Source organism: Podarcis raffonei, chromosome 3 (assembly GCF_027172205.1).
Source record: "Podarcis raffonei isolate rPodRaf1 chromosome 3, rPodRaf1.pri, whole genome shotgun sequence".
Lineage (NCBI taxonomy): Eukaryota > Metazoa > Chordata > Lepidosauria > Squamata > Lacertidae > Podarcis > Podarcis raffonei.
Genome location: NC_070604.1, coordinates 27,181,549 through 27,194,849, shown reverse-complemented (window position 1 = coordinate 27,194,849; position 13,301 = coordinate 27,181,549).

Sequence of the window (13,301 nt, the reverse complement as noted above, 5' to 3'; positions counted from 1 at the left end):
TCATGAGTGGGCTTTCCACAACTGGGATGCCACCATAAGTACAGAGGAAGAGCTCTGTTGGATCACGCCAGTGACCCATCTGCTCCAGCCTCCTGTTCGGACGACGGACGACTTCCCACAAAACTGTTGAGCTTTTTAAAGGAAAACCCAAAAGACAAGATCAAATGACTCGGTGCTCATACTTGCTTGGCAGAGAATTATGGCCATACTTTGGTTGTCGAACATCTTGGGTCCTTGTACGTTTTGGCCCCCAAATGCCGAAAAACCCAGAAGTGTTCTTTGGAACCCAAATGTCCGACACTGCTTCTGCAGCTTCCAAATGAGTGCAGGAAGCTCCTGCCTTGGTTTTCCCCTTGGTTTTTGAACGTTTTCGGAAGTCGAACGGACTTCCAGAATGGATTACATTTCAGAACCAAGGTACGCCTGTATGCTGTTCGTGCCCCCCATGTTATTGATTTGGGGCTTAGTCCAGCAGAGTGCCTGATCCATTCTGGGGCTGCCTTGAACCAAATTGGGAGCCTTGCACAGTGTTTAATTAACCCTAATTAAACATGGTTGAGAAAGAACTGCTCTCCCAGCAGCATGCTTAACATGCATCTCCTTCCTCTTCTTGCTAGTTGCTGCCAGACAGCCTCCACCCACCCCTTTGTCCACACCAGGGTGATCACTCCAGCCATATCCCAGATCAGCTTGATTTGGCTTGGGGCCTCAGGATGATGATGATGATGATAATTTTTATTTATACCCTGTTCTCCCCGGCCAGAGCCGGGCTCAGGGCAGCTAACACCAGTAAAATTACAATAAAAAACACAATAGAAAAAAACCCCCAATTTAAAATACAGGTTAAAATGCAAATTAAAATGCAGCCTCATTCTAAAAGTAGCCCATAAATCAAAACTGTAAGGGGAGGGAAGCAGAAGGGTCAGACTGAATCCAAACCAAAGGCCAGGTGGAACAGCTCTGTCTTGCAGGCCTTGTGGAAAGATGTCAAGTCCCGCAGGGCCCTAGTCTCTTGTGACAGAGCGTTCCACCAAGTCGGGGCCAGTACTGAAAAGGCCCTGGCCCTAGTTGAGACCAATCTAACCACCTTGCAACTTGGGACCTCCAAAATGTTGGCATTTGTGGACCTGAAGGTCCTCTGTGGGGCATACCAAGAGAGGCGGTTCTGTAGGTACGTGGGTCCCAGGCCGCATAGGGCTTTAAAGGCCAAAACTAGCACCTTAAACCTGACCCTGGACTCCGCAATCAGGATCTGGTTACAAAGCTTGCACTGCCCTACTGCATAGCAGATTTATCTGGAGCATATTTGACTCCAGGAGCTCACCGCTGGGTAATGTGATCCCCCCATGATATAATGGATTCCATTATTCTTTTGCCTGAACCTCTCAAATTTATAGGGAGAAAGTCGAGAAATACTGCAGCTGCTCATACCTTCTGCCACCAGCCGTAATGCATTAATAAAGCTTTATGACTAAAACAACAGCCTCCCCCTGTATATTCCAGCAACTTCATTAGCTCCACTCATGGGTTTCCTCCTCCTCCCTTCTGTACTCGACTAATCCCAGTATCATTAAAAGGTATGCTGGCTCCCTCATACATGTAGAAGCTCAAATCAGATTAAGCTACAGGCTGACCTGACAGGTAGCACTGAAAGAATAGAAAGAAAGAAGCCAAGAGGAATAAATTACTTTGCAGAAGAAGTCAATGTTGATAAATCCAGACAAATCCTATTTTAAGACATAGGTTAATTTAGGAGGCAGTGTGAATGAATAAAAGAGAAAGGCAGAGTAAACCTTAGGTCTGGTTTGTTTAGCTTCATGTTGCAACTGCAGTCTACATTCTGAGAAAATAAAAACTGGCACTCAAAGACTGTTTATACCAATTTTCTTCACGGAGACTAATCAATATTGGATTTAATTTAACTGGGAGTCATTTGGAGTTAATATCCCTTCTGTCTTGTCCTCCTCTTTGGTTTCCTGCTGTTGAAAACTCTTTTGTTATTAAAGAATACAAGCGGGACATGCAACAAATTGTTGCAGTTTTCAGCGCTCCTTTTCAAGCATAGTCCATTCCACTCTTCCTCTTTCCCGGTTTTCCAGGTTGTTGCTATTGCTTTTTACTCAATAGCATTCAATACCCATTGAGCATGCTCAGTTCTCCTTTGACAGTTTGAGATTTATTTTTATTCCTTTGGGCCCCGTCCCCTAATTGTTTTGAACTTTTGCAAGCCTGAGGTTTAGAATCATAGAATTGTAGAGTTGGAAGGAACCTCAAGGATCATTTAATTCAACTCCCTGCAGTGCAGGAATATTTTGCCCAGTGTGGGGCTCAAACCCATGACCCTGAAATTAAGAGTCTTGTGCTCTACCAACTGAGCTATCCCTCAGAGCTAGACAGGAAGCAAAGCTGCCTTGCACTGAATCCGACTATTGGTCCATGTAGCTTACATTGATTAACAGCAACTGTCTGGGATTTCAGATAGGAAATCTTTCTAAATCCTACCTTAAGATGCTGCAGATTGAGAATGAGACCATCTGCAGATGATGCCCAAGTATGGCAAGGATTCGCCCCAAGCATGCTGATACCTTCCTCTTTGTGGAAAGGTCATGTCATCTTGGCCAACTAAGGACTGGCACTCAGAGAATTAAGTTCCCTATTCGTACACAGGATGGTGACCAAATGCAAGCTGCCCTCCCAAAATACAGAAGAACTGTAGAAAATTAAATCTCGGAATCAGAGTAAACTCAGTGGGTCCTACATTGCCTTCATCACCACATCCTTGAGCAATTATTTGATCAGGCACATTTTAGATGACTGCAGAAAACCTGCACACACAGATTGTGATGCTTCCCCTTGTGGGAGAAATCAGTCTTTACACTTTTCGCTTTTCCCTGCCTCCAAGAGTCAGTGTGGTGTAGTGATTAGAGCCAATGGTTCAAATCCCCTAGTCAGCCATGAAGGTCCGACCAACCAACCAACCAACTGAATGACCAACCAACTGACGGATCGACTGATCGACCAATCAACCGACCGACCAACCAACCAACCGATCGACCGAACAACCAATCAACCGACTGACCAACCAGCCAACCGACCAACCGACTGAGCGACCAACCGACCAACCAAACAACCAACTGAATGACCAACCAACCAACTGACCGACCGACCAACCAACCAACAAACCAACTGAATGACTGACTGACTGACCAACCGACTCACTGACCAATCGACCGATCAACCGATCAACCGACTAATCGACCGACCAACCAACCAACCAAACAAACGACCGACTGACCGACTGACCGACCGACCGACCGAACAACTGACCGACCGACTAATCAACCGACCGACCAACCAACCAACCGGCCAACTGACCAACCGGCAGAACAACAGATCAACCGACCGACCGACTGACCGACCGACCGACCAACCGATGGACCGACCAACCAACCGAACAACCGACCAACTGACCCACCAACCAGCCGACTGAACAACCGATCAACCGACCCACCAACCGACCAATCAAACAACCAAACGACTGACCGACTAATTGACTGACCAACCAACCAACTAACCAACCAACCAACCAACTGACTGACTGACTGACCATCCAACAAACCAATCGACTGACCGATCGACCGACTGACCGACCCACCAACCAACTGAATGACCAACCAACTGACCAACTGACCGACCAACCAACCGATCGAACAACCGATCAACTGACCGACCGACTAATCGACTGACCGACCGACTAATTGACCGACCGACTAATCGACCGACCAACTGACCGACCGACCCACCAATTGACTGGCCGACCAACCAAGCAACCGACCGACTGACCAACCGACCGACCAACCAACCAACCAGCCGACCCACCAAAAGGACCGACCAACCAACCGACCAACAAACCAACCAACCGACTGATCGACCAAACAACCGATCAACCAACCAACCGACTAATTGACCGACCAACTGACCAACTGACTGACTGAACAACCGATCAACCGACCGACCAACCGACTAATCGACCGACCAACCAACCGGCCGAACAACCGACCCACCAACCAACTGACCGGGATATAAATAAAAATTATTATTATTATTATTATTATTAGTCCACTTGCAGACTCTGGATGTCACCCTCAGCCCACAGCAGATTTTTAATACAGGTTTGTAATAATGTTTAATTCACCATAGTAATGGCATCTTGATGGGGTGGGGGTGGGGTCACAGCTCAGGGGTGGATCCATATCTTGCATGCAAAATGTTCTATGGCCAATCCCTGTCATAAAAAACAGAATTGCGGAATTGGAAGAGACCCTGAGGGTCATCTAGTCCAACCCCTATTAGGTAGAAATCTCAACTAACGCATCCACGGCAGATGGCCATCCAACCTCTGCCTAAAATCCTCCAAGGAAGGAGAGTCCACCACCTTCTGAGGGAGTCTGTTCCATGGTCAAACAGCTCCTACCACCAGAAAGTTCTCCCTGATGTTTAGCTGGGATCTCCTTTCTTTTTTCTTTTTTTAATATATTTTTATTAGTTTTTTAACATACCATTTTCAACGTTTATAAAACATACTTTTATATCTCTACAATTTTTTGACTTCCATCAATCACATCTGGAAATTTTCCGATCTTTTCTACTTAATTTACATTTCTTAATTTCACTATTACATTTAAGTATCATAACTAATGTCTCTCTTCTTTGCAATTCTACTTCTTTGCAATTCTACTTTGCAATTCTTTGCAAGTATTAACAAGTTTATGGTTTCTCAGATAATATTCTTGTCAGATTCTTTTTTAGTTTCTTTACCGGCCTATACCTTCCTAATACCTTCTGACTGATTATCTCAACTGTTTGACTGACTCCTCTTAACAGATTCTCTCACTCTCACATCAGACTAGTCCAACCCACAGACTTATCCTCTCCATCTCTTCTCTAACTCTAGACTGACTTCTTAACAACTCTAACTCTACCTCTAACTCCTCCCCTTGGGTTCCTATTGGTTAGTCATTTTACAATTAGTTAACCCTTTCTTTATGAACCCAGTATGATGTCACACACCTAGGAGGGCAAACGCCACAGCGGGCTACAATACACAACAATAATAAACAATATGTACTCCTTTAGAATGCAGTGCCTCTTCTCAAATTTGAAGACAAGCTATTTACACAAGAATACCTGAATACCTGAATACCTGAAGGAACAGCTTCACCCCCATGGTTCAGCCTGGACACAGAGGTCCAGTTCACTGCAAGAAGTGAGGTTACAGGGAACCAGGCCCTGTGGAATGCCTTTCCATCAGATGTCAAGGAAATAAACATGTACCTGACTTTTAGAAGACACCTGAAGGCAGCTCTGTAAAGGGAGGTTTTTAATGTTTGAGGCATTTTTGTGTTTTAATACTTTAATGGAAGCTGCCCAGAGTGGCTGGGGAAACCCAGTCAGATGGGCAGCATATACTACTACTACTACTACTACTACTACTACTACTACTACAGATAATAATTTTTTGTTCCTAAGCAATGCCACTTCTCGCAACTTTCACTACATTTCAACAAACTTGAAGATGAGAAAATGTAAGAAAAAGAAGGAGGAACGTCAGATTAACATAGCTCAATGTAAATCAAGCACTGCAAATATAGCTGTGATAAACACATATTTGTCCATTTCCAATTCGATGACAAACACTCCCTGCATTCAAATTATATCTGTGAGCTAAGTAAATATGAAAATACTGCCATATCCACTAATCTAAATGCCAATGACCTCACGGTCATTCCCTGTATGTATAAGGAATGCAGGAAAAGTACAGAGCACAGTTTTATGTGCCACTAAGAGAAGATGGAATAAAACAGGGTGTGTGGAGTTCCATTTCTAATATTTTCAGCACAACATCTCTGAAAATAATGTTCATTTTTTCATTCTAAAAGAGTCATTAATTCACTATAAAACTAATTGGATTTTATCTGATAATGGCATCTACGGTTGCTACAAGATGATTGCTTGTTAAATTAATGGAAACTTACAAATATAATAAGAGTGGAAATAGCTTGTGTGGCCTTTAAAAAAGAGTTTTCGTTTTGCTTTTAGTTCAAAGTAGTGAACCTTCAGGCTCAAAAATTGAACCCATTTGCAATATTATTATTATTATTATTTATTAAATTTAAATACTGCACTATACCTGGGGGGTTTCAGGGTAGTTCACAGAATAAAATTAAGATATAAAACCACAGAATATCTAATAAAAATAAAAACAACAACCCAATAGCCCTCCCCAAAAAACATATTTTAAAGGGGCATTAGATGTAAATCAGATCAGCCCAAGGCCTGGTTAAAAGGAACGTTTTTGCCTGGCACCTAAAGGTGTATAATGAAGGTGCCAGGCAAACTTCCCTGGGGAGAGCATTCCACAGATAGGGAGCCACTGCAGAGAAGGCGCGTCCTCGTATTGCCACCCTACGGACCTATCGAGGAGGAGGCACATGAAGAAGGGCCTCAGAAGATGATCTCAAGGTCCGGGTAGGTTCATGTGGAAAGAGATAGTCCTTGAGGTATTGCAGTCCTGAGCTGTAGCATCCTTGAACAAACCCAGTCTCCATGCCAAGGGCAACACAAGCAACATAGGAAGCTGCCATATACCAAGTCAAAACCATTTGTCCATCTAGCTCAGTATTGTTTACAATGACTGGCAGCAACCGCCAGAATTTCAGGTCAGACTGAACGTCTCCATCTTCCAACAAATGCCTAAGTCTCCTCCTCTCCAGGGTCTTTCCCAACAGTTTGAGACTATGCTGCCATGACTGCCTTTGCACCTCCCATTTCATACCTCTCCTTGACCTAAGACATCAGAGCTTGTCACAGCAGGAGGGGGAGACACTCTGTATATGGAAGATTTTAAATGTTTAATGTTTTGCATGTTGAGGTCCCCAAGACACCCCAATAACTCACACATCACACATAATTTTTGTTTAAGGTGTTTTGGCATAATTTTGGCCACAACTTTATTTAAATACATAACTGTGAGTGGTTGCTTAGGCATTGGTTATGACTATCTGTCCCCGCGCCCAGGGACAGAACTGACTTCCGGATTCCAATGGAAGCCAGTCAGCAAAAACAATATTGGGGAGAAATGAAGCTGGGCACCAGACCCTCAGCTCTCCCTGCATGCTCCCAGAGGCCCGATGCCAGGGACTTGGACGAAAGCATGGCAAGCCTTTAACGGAATTCCCTTGCAGCACCAGCATTGGAGGGGTAGACACTTACCCCTCCACCAACCAATTTTCTAACCAATGCCTAACCACAAACCTTACAAGTTGTGACAATTTGCTACGCAGTAGGCAAAAACCAAATGGCTCCAGCTAATCAGCCAAATGGACAAAATTCCTACCAGGCCCCTGCTCCAAAAGCAGGTGACCCCATGACAGGCATAGCAAGGTCAAGCGCAAAATCCCCATTTCATTTTTTTAAAAGAAATATTTATTAAAGTTTTACAAAAACATAAATACAAAAATACACAAAAGAAGAAACAAAAATAAAAAATACTACATACAAAAAACGAAACAAAAAAATAAGAGAAAATTTAAAAACAAAACCGTTTTTCATAGTTTTAAACTCCTTTGCTTGATTCTTGGACCTTCTCACACCTCCCCTTTTTGTATTCCCATTTACATAATCAAATCAGCAAATCCTTGCCCTCTTTCATTTATCTTAACTCTATATCTTAACATTTTTTAACTCTATATTTTCATCCATTATCAATTCATTTTTGCATATTCTTATTAACTTTGTTGCTAATGCCACTTATTTTCAATCCAACATCATATTAACATTCATTGACTTTACAATATTTCTGCAGATAGTCTTTAAATTTCTTCCACTCTTCTTCCACCAACTCTTCTCCCAGGTCTCGGATTCTGCCAGTCATTTCCGCCAATTCCATATAGTCCATTACCTTCATCTGCCACTCTTCCAGGGTGGGTAAATCTTGTGTCTTCCAATACTTTGCAATAAGTATTCTTGCTGCTGTTGTTGCATACATAAAGAAAGTTCAACTATGCCCAGGAGAAAGGCCTCTGGTTTCTTCAGGAAGGTATATTTAAATACCTTTTTCATTTCATTATAGATCATCTCCCAGAAAGCCTTAATCTTTGGGCACGTCCACCAAAGGTGAAAGAATGTACCTTCATTTTCTTTACATTTCCAGCACTTATTATCGGGCAAATGATATATTTTTGCAAGCTTGACTGGTGTCATGTACCACCTGTATATCATTTTCATAATATTCTCTCTTAAGGCATTACATGCCGTGAATTTCATACCGGTGGTCCACAACTGTTCCCAGTCAGCAAACATAATGTTATGACCAATATCTTGTGCCCATTTAATCATAGCAGATTTAACCGTTTCATCTTTCGTATTCCATTTTAACAGCAAGTTATACATTCTTGAAAGTATCTTAGTTTTGGGATCTAACAATTCTGTTTCCAATTTTGATTTTTCCACCTGGAAGCCAATCTTTTTATCCAATTTATAGGCCTCTCTTATTTGATAATAATGAAGCCAGTCTCCCACCTTATCTTTTAATTTCTCAAAACTCTGCAATTTCAATTTGTCTCCATCTTGTTCCAATATTTCCCAATATTTCGGCCAATTGGCCTCCATATTGAGCTTTTTCTGAGCCTTTGCTTCCATTGGTGACAACCACCTTGGGGTTTTAGTTTCCAGTAAGTCTTTGTATCTTATCCAGACATTAAACAATGCTTTCCTGACAATATGGTTTTTAAATGCTTTATGTGCTTTAACCTTTTCGTACCACAAATATGCATGCCACCCAAAAACATTATTGAAACCTTCTAAGTCCAAAATGTCTGTGTTCTCAAGAAGCAGCCAATCTTTCAACCAGCAGAATGTTGCTGATTCGTAGTAAAGTTTAAGGTCCGGCAGGGCAAATCCACCTCTTTCCTTTGCATCAGTTAGTATTTTAAATTTTATTCTGGGCTTCTTGCCCTGCCAGACAAATCTAGAAATATCTTTCTGCCACTTCTTGAAACAGTCCATCTTGTCCAAAATTTGCAATGACTGAAACAAAAATAACATTTTTGGCAATACATTCATCTTTATAGCTGCAATTCGACCCAACAAGGAAAGCTTCAAATTTGACCATATTTCCAAATCTTTTTTCACTTCTGTCCAACATTTCTCATAGTCATCTTTAAATAGGTTTAAATTCTTAGCAGTCATATTAACCCCCAAATATTTTACTTTCTTAACCAGTGTTAAACCTGTCTCCTTCTGAAACCTCTCTTTCTCAATTGGTGTAAAAATTTTCTCAAGCACTTTAGTTTTTGACTTATTCAACTTAAATCCTGTCACATGACTAAATTTTTGAATCAGTTCTAATACTCTTTTCGTACTAGATTCTGGCTCCTGTAACGTCAAAACTAGGTCATCTGCAAAAGCTTTCAATTTATATTGTTTAGCTCCGACCTGAATACCTTTAATCAGCCGGTCCCTTCTAATCATATTCAGCAAAACCTCCAGAACCGAAATAAAAAGCAATGGGGAAATTGGGCAGCCTTGTCGTGTCCCTTTCTCTATCTTAAATTCCTCTGTCATCACATTATTGACTATTAACTTAGCCTTTTGTTCTGAGTACATTGCACTTATACCATTTTCAAACCCTTGACCCACCCACATCCCCTGAAGATTTTTCTTCATAAAATTCCAAGAAATATTGTCAAAGGCTTTCTCCGCATCTATAAAAATTAAAACTGCTTTAGTATTAATGTTCACTTGCAACTTCTCCAAAATGTTAATTATGTTCCTCGTGTTGTCAGACAAGTGTCTACCCGGGAGAAAGCCAGCCTGGTCTTTATGTATCTCTTCAACTAATACCTTTTTTAATCTGTTAGCCAAGATATCAGCAAAAATTTTGTAATCCACATTAAGCAGGGATATGGGCCGGTAGTTCTTGAGTTGTGTCTTTTCCGACTCAGTTTTCGGTATAAGTGTAATATACGCTTCCTTCCACGACTCTGGCGCCTTTTTCCCCTCCAAAATTTCATTACAGACCTCCTTTAGTGGCTGAATTAACCAATCTTTCAAAGATCTATAGTATTTGGAGGTTAAACCATCCGGCCCTGGAGATTTACCTAACTGCATGTTCTGAATGGCACCTTCTACCAACTGTTCTGTGATTTTATGGTTCAGCATTATCTTGTTTTCTTGAGAGATTTTTTGTAGTCCATTTGTTCTTAAGAATTGGTCTATGTCAGTCTCTTTCTGTGGCCCTTGTGTATATAGTTGTTTAAAATATCTCTGGAAGCACTTTCTAATCTGCACTGGATTCTGTATGTTCTTTCCATCCACATCCAGGTTTGTGATAGTGTTTAATTTTTGTCTTCTTTTCATCTGCCAAGCTAGCAGTTTCCCACATTTATTAGCCGATTCAAATGTCTTTTGTCTCATCTGCTTGATTTTCCATTCTACTTCCTGATTTATCATTTTCATGTATTGTACTTGATATAACCTTATTTCTCTCAGAATATCTTGCGACTTTGGTTTCGCTCTTAATTTCTTCTCTCCTTCTTTTATTTTTCCCAAGATTTTATCTTTTTTCTCATTTTGAATTCTCTTCTTTATTGCATTCTGTTGAATCAGAAACCCTCTCATGACCGCTTTGCTTGCATCCCAGTTTTTCAACTGTAGTATTCAAATTTATCTCAAAATAGTCTCTCAAGATTTTTTGGGCCTTCTTGATAACCTCTCTAAATAAGGTGTCATTCATCCTCCATCTGAAGGAACCGGTTGATGTTAGTTTCATCTCCATCTTCACCGCATTATGGTCGGAGCAAGTCTTTGGGCAAATTTCCACTTTTCGAGTCTTAGGTGCCAGTCCTCTAGTTATCCATATTTGGTCAATTCTTGTCCATGTCATTTTGGCTTCAGAGAAGAATGTTCCCTCTCTTCCAAGGGGGTTCTTAGTTCTCCAGATATCAATCAAGTCCATATTGTCAGTCAATTCAAAAAAAGTTTTTGGTAGTCTGCCATCTTTAGTTACAACCTATCTCTGCGACTTATCCATATTTGTAGATACCACTCCATTCATATCTCCCATCATAATAATGTTGCAGTCCATGTAATCTAACAATGTCTCATGCAATTTCTTAAAAAAATCAGATTTCCCCTCATTTGGTGCGTAAACTCCTAGAATCAGAAATTTTTCTCCTTGTAATTGAATCTCAATTGCCACATATCTTCCTTGTTCATCTTTAAAAACAAATTTCGGTGATAGGCTCTCTTTGGCATAAATAACCACACCTCTCTTTTTAACCTTGTCTGATGAGATAAACTCTTGACCCAATCTTTTATTAATCAATAGTTTCCTATGTCGCAAAATCCCCATTTCAGGGAGGGTGGGCGGGTAATCTGGTGCACGCAGCAAAAGAGGATGCCCAAAGCTGCGTACCCAGTGTTAAAAACCTTTGAGCCCAACCCACAAATTGGCAACATCAAAATCTCCCCAGAAATCTCACAGCATGTGGCCATCCAACAGATCAGCCCAGCAACAGTGGGATAGCCTGCTAGACCCCACCACAACACGCGTTCTCTATTAGTGAGAACACGCTTTATCATGCTTTTATATATGTCTGAAGCCAGCCAGAGTGGCTGGGGCAACCCAGTCAGATAAGGGTATAAATACTGTTGTTGTTGTTGTTGTTGTTGTTGTTGTTGTTGTTGTTGTTGTTATTAAATAGGACATCCCTATTTTCTTTGGAGAAATGTTGGAGGGTATTAGGTAATAGACCTACAGGGTTTAAAAGGGGAGGTACAAAACAATTACATCCCCCAGTGCCACTGCTCTGATCCATATTACAGCTTCTCACACCTGCCTTGGTGTAAAAAATAAAAATGGGGCATCCTAATCCCAGTTTGGGTCCCGGGTTGACCCCTATTTGGCAACATTTGGTGGCCCCACACAGATCTCTCTACATCAATCCTAGAAGACGGAAATGCTAATATAGTGGTTCCTTTCCAAAGGCAAGTAGGAAGATTCATAAGCACTCTAGAAAGGCTTGACAAAGTATTGTTCTTAATTACAATAATAGATCCTTGATATGTCTTGTCTTGCCTTTAGACTATAAGGTGTCTGGCCCAAGGCTGTCTCTGCCTTTCCCTTCCTCTCCCCCAACCTATGTACTGTATGTTGCACAATTGGACCTCTGATTTCTCAGAGCCTTGAGCCACTTCTGTAACAAATAATGTTAAATTGTAGTAATCACTTAGTGGCCTGAAGTGAAGGAAATCATGCTAAGGGCCTGCTCAGGAGACAAAGTCTGTTCAGATGCTCATTTCAGAAGCTGCCGTTTTCAAAAGGCTGAGTGTCTTAAGCTCAGGCAGTTAGAGAAGCCATTTGATTTTTAAAGGTTGCTGCAAAGTGCCTGTAGCTGGCAATGGAGCCCATGTCTGGCCGGTAGTTCAGATAATCAAGCCACTTTTCTTTTTAGGCCTAAAGCTGCAGTCGTCCAAAGGGTGGCACAGGCATAAATCCTCTAAATTTCAACCCATTTCCACTGGTGGCGGTGCTCTGAGGATCAAACATAAACACGGATTACTTAAAAGAATTTCCGCAGATAATCAGCCAGTCAGAAACAATGACATGGAAGTTTTGCTGCAGGCTTCCCGGAGCAACTGTCCAGGTTTTTGAGGAGGTGGTTGTTTAGAAAAAGGGATTGCATTAGGTTTTCCATTATACGCTTCAGAATACCACCCATCTAACCAAGTTCTCTGAGTGGTTCACATAAACAGTACACATAATACTGTGATTCCTAGAAGATGTAGGTTTATCTGACTTTAAAAATAGACTGTAAGATATTTATTAAGATTTTATAAACATCCAAAAGTTACAAAATAAAGAATAAAAAAAGAACAAGAAATAAGAACAATACAAGAATACAAATGAAAAATACAAAATGCATAAAAAATAAATGATAAATAAAAGAGCACAATTAAAAACAAATCAATCTTTTCGTGTCTTAAGTTTCATTTACATATTTTCCTGACCTCCCTTTTTTGTATTCCAGTTTGCATAGTTAATTCAGCAAATCCTTACCCTCTTTGTTTTTATCTTAATTATATATCTTAACATATTGAACTTCATATTTTCATCTAATTATCAATCCTTTTTTACATATTCTTTTAACTTTGTTACTAAAGCCATCTCATTTCAATCCTACATCATTTTAACATTCATTAATTTTACAATGTTTCTGCAAATAGTCTTTAAATTTCTT